Genomic DNA, 5030 nt, shown 5'->3' with positions numbered 1-5030 from the left:
CAGAGTCCGCACAGGTCTCCTCTCTCCCTTCTCCTGATTAGCCCTTCCATAAGAATTCATAAAACTCACTGCCCCTCCCTTAGGAATGTGTAATCTGAGCTACCAACAGCTAGAGCTACAGCAGGAAGCTACAAAGACCAAGCTGGTATCCCAAACAAACAGGGTGCTTCTAGAGTGCTTCTAGGGCTCTTTACTCAGGTATGGTAAAGCTTTCTGCAGTACAAATATAGCGTTGTATGTGGCAAAATTATTGGCAGTAATGCCAAAATGACTTTCCTTCTCCTTTAAGAACCTCTGGCATATTTTGATTTGCAGAGGTGTAGTAGAACAACACCACTCCCTTGCTCAAAACACCACAATTAGGGCCCAGCTGAGAGAAAGGGTCATAGTGTAATCTTGGCTTTACGGCTTAAGAAGTGTTTATGGCCATTTTTTTAGTTATTAAAAAATGAGCTTAAAGGAGAAGGAAAGGCTAATAAAGAGTTAATCTCAAGCTGCAGGCATACCTTCAGTTCCTACAACCTACAGTTCTTACATGGAGCACATTCATGCCTTTGAACTGTTGTGGTTAGCTGTTGAAAAATCACTGTTAGCATGAATGCTGTTTAGGTACTGAAGATGGATCTTTCTGCCTTGAATGTAGTCTGAATATGCACCCTCTCAATGGGATAAAGTAGAAGTATTTTGATAAACTATTAAATGTAATATACATCATATTTTACATACCCTGACCGCTATTAGAGATTATTAATATCTCTAGACAATAGAAGTAAAAATTAGCTCAGATTTGTGACAATTAAAATGCCATGTATAAAGTGCTTGTGTCTACTTGCACTCATCTTTACTAGTGTTGTGTGGCAGTTTGCTGGTTCTGCTTACTTCTTTGCAGGAGACACAAGGCACATAGTGCAGCAGGGAGCCCTATACCTAACACCTACCTTGACCAGAAGCTATGTACAGGGCTCCCTTTGTGCAATGCACTTACTGTATATCTGCTCACCAAATGAATCATGTAAATGTATGTTAATGCCTGACCTGCCTGCTGCCCCCCATCAGACTCAAACTGCAAACAATTTATGCACAGTTTATTATTATAATAGTACAGACAAAATGCCTTGTTACTACTTTACTTTGCTTATGGAAGGCAGTGGCTGTGACAGGCAGAGAATGATCAAAAACACCAAACTAAGTCTGCTCAATAGGTGCCCACTGTCTAGCATTTGCAACAGAGAGAACATTTTTAGTTGAAGCAATGAGACACAATTAAATGCATTCTGACTGCATAGGCACCTTCTGTGTTTTAAATTTGCAAGGAGATCTGAAGGCTACAAAGCAGGTTTGCCAGGAACCTTTCATCATATACACTGCCAGGAAATCCAGTCCAACAATCTTAGACCTGACTACTCAAATGTAACACAGGGACTCTTATTGTTTGCTCAATGAACCAAATAGTAGAAAAAGTGCTTGGAGTACTATTTGACACCCTGCACTGAATAAAATCCAGCAGATTAACCTTTCCCAGTAACCCAGAGCAACCAATCAGCAATTAGCAATTAATACCTGTTTCTGTATAATCCTGTATGTCTGTTACACAGGGATGTTGTGTTTCTTTTAAAAATGTCTTGGCATTGGAGCCTTTTACAGTTCAATTTGATGTCAGACCTCTAATTAACAACTGCTTCACCATACAGGCCTATCCGAGTAGGTTGATGGATAATAAGAAGGTACCATTTGCCCTTTTCTCCAGCAAACCTCATGTGAAGCAAATCTTAAATTAAAACCCAGGGATTCATTTATTGTGCGGGGAAAGACTGACCCTTTTCTATTGTAGAATTAAGTGTCTATACCTTTGACATAATTAATGTTAACTGGACTTTGCTTGCCTTTATTTTGATTTACTTGTGCTTACAAAATCAATTCATTTATGTTCCTATGAAATAAACTAGAAAATATACCAATATTTTCATGTCTGTTGCCATGGAGATGCCTGTGAACTATAGCAGTCCATTCTCATTTGGTGCGTTTAACCATTTAACTATCTTTTTTCAGTGGCAGTAATGTGCTAATTTACAGTATTTTGGACCTTATGAACAGAACAAATGTGTTATAATTGCTCAATTATTTTTTATATTTCGTAGATGTGCACTTTACTATTTATATTAACTATTACTATTATTAAAAAGAGAATGTGCAGTAGAGTAAAAGTAAAAGTCATCTTTACTTTATGCAGTTCCCATAAAGGTTAAGCAAGCTCAGAGTTAGCCCTGTTTTGCAGTTGGGAGGGGAAGCTGTTTCTCTATCAAGGTCAAAGTGTTTCCCTGGCAGCTCTATAGTTGGCCAGAAGTATCAGATTTTCCTAGTCTTTAAAAAAGTAAATCACCTTGTGCTTGGTCTTATTGGACCCCAGTTGCCGTAGATGGTGCCAGAAAAGCCTTAGTTTGAGGTAGGCCTCAGTAGATAACAGTGTCAGGAAAGATATGTAATAGCTTGCACTAGCAATGACACATAGGATTGGGTTAGTTCAGGGATCCCCAACCTTTTATACCCCTGAGCCACATTAAAATGAAAAAATGTTGGGGAGCAACACAGGCATGGAAAATGTTCCTGGGGATGCAAATAAGATAATTGGCTATTTTTTAGCCCCTATGTGGACTGGTAGCTTATAGAAGGCTCTGTTTGGCTTTACCCAGGGTTTTATGCAACCAAAACATGCTCCAAAGCCAGAAATTCAAAAATAAGCACCTACTTTGAGGGTCCTGGGAGCAACATCCATGGGGTTGGAGAGCAACATGTTGCTCACTGGGGATCACTGGGTTAGTATAACAGCCAGGAGCTCCAACAAAGAGACCAGAAGGGGCAGTATTGTCACTTGCCTGTATAGGGAGGCAAGCGGTCAGACTAATAGGAGATTCCTGGAGTAATTCACAACGGTGAGCACTGTGTGTGCCGAGGATTAGTGCACCTATAATTAAGTACAACCTCAAGGTTGTTGTAAACATTATGCCTGTGTAACACAAACAAGTGGTTGAAAGTGTCTGACGTATCTATGAAGTGACTGTTTATCATTCTTTCAAAGGAGATTGTGTAAGAAGAGCCACCAAATAAAGTTTAACTGCTTATTGATAGGACCACTGATGCCCAAGTTATTGGAAGATCAAGTTCTGTAATTCAGTGTGGTTAACCTTTCTAATGCAAGTTCTACTGTATGTATATATGTATAACTGTATTACTGTGAGTAAAAAGGGAATTGCAATTGGGCAAGTCCAGATTGGGAACAAACAAGGAAGGTCCAAGGTATCAGGTGAACCCCATCTCCTATACATATGTATAGATGCATTTTTGTTGATCTAGTTATCCACAACTTATACATTATATTAGGACAACAGCTATCTAAAACATACCTACTGGCAGGATACTAGTATAGGATCATATACAGTATAGCATTTTAAAACTTTCCAATCCATTCTACTTCTTTCTGACATTTTCACATGTGGAGAAGTGGTACCCACTCAGGGGAAACATTTAGTTGCAACTGTGAATTTGTATTTTCCAATAATCACAATCTTGTTTCATTTAAGAAAACACAAGATTTGTGTTTTTGCAGATGCAATTCCACAATGTTTTGTGAGTTACAAAAAAGATTGCATAAAAAAACTTTAGTTTACAAAAACGGAAAAAACTGGACAGCTGCTGGCTGCAGGACTTGAAGCATTACATAGTAACATAGTAAGTTGGGTTGAAAAAAGACATACGTCCATCAAGTTCAACCATAATGCCTATATATAACCTGCCTAACTACTAGTTGATCCAGAGGAAGGCAAAAAACCCCATCTGAAGCCTCTCTAATTTGCCGCAGAGGGGAAAAAATTCCTTCCTGACTCCAAGATGGCAATCGGACCAGTCCCTGGATCAACTAGTACTAAGAGCTATCTCCCATAACCCTGTATTCCCTCACTTGTACTGAGAGCTATCTCCCATAACCCTGTATTCCCTCACTTGCCAAGAATTCATCCAGCCCCTTCTTAAAGTTATATAATGTATCAGCCAGCACGACTGATTCGGGGAGGGAATTCCAGAACTTCACAGCTCTCACTGTAAAAAATCCTTTCCGAATGTTTAAATGGAACCTCCCTTCTTCTAAACGAAGTGGGTGCCCTCGTGTCTGTTGGAAGGACCTACTGGTAAATAAAACATTAGAAAGGTTATTATATGATCCCCTTATATATTTATACATAGTTATCATGTCACCTCTTAAGCGCCTCTTCTCCAGTGTAAACAGACCCAACTTGGCCAGTCTTTCTTCATAACTGAGACTTTCCATACCCTTTACCAGCTTAGTTGCCCTTCTCTGGACCCTCTCTAACTCAATAATGTCCCGTTTGAGCACTGGAGACCAAAACTGAACAGCATATTCTAGATGGGGCCTTACCAGCGCTCTGTAAAGGGGAAGAATAACCCCCTCCTCCTTTTTAATACAGCTCAAAACCTTGTTTGCCCTTGCAGCTGCTGCCTGGCATTGCTTGCTACAGCCAAGTTTATTATCTACAAGGACTCCAAGGTCCTTCTCCATTAGGGATTTGCCTAGTGCAGTCCCATTAAGGGTATACGGGGCTTGCATATTTTTACATCCCAGGTGCATGACCTTACATTTATCCACATTAAATCTCATCTGCCACTTAGCTGCCCAGATTGCCAGTTGGTCAAGATCCTGCTGCAGGGATGTCACATCCTGGATAGAATCGACTGGTCTGCAGAGTTTTGTGTCATTGAGAGGTTTGGATTACATCAGAGTACTAACCTTTTAAATCTTTGGGAGGACTGAATTGAAATCACAGGGGGCATGGCAGATTATGCTGGTAGAGCACCTATCTGACGGTTTACTCTGGCAATAATCATTTTTCCCATGGAAGAAGAAGTCTCACAAACTGGATTAATTACTTACTCTCTGCCTGGACATTCCTGAAACTGGGTTTGCTGGTATTTGGCTCTGTGAATAATCTTTCATTAACACATTACTTTATTATTGTTTT

Source organism: Xenopus tropicalis, chromosome 5 (genome assembly GCF_000004195.4).
Source record: "Xenopus tropicalis strain Nigerian chromosome 5, UCB_Xtro_10.0, whole genome shotgun sequence".
In the NCBI taxonomy this organism is placed as follows: Eukaryota; Metazoa; Chordata; class Amphibia; order Anura; family Pipidae; genus Xenopus; species Xenopus tropicalis.
This window is presented reverse-complemented; position numbering follows the sequence as displayed.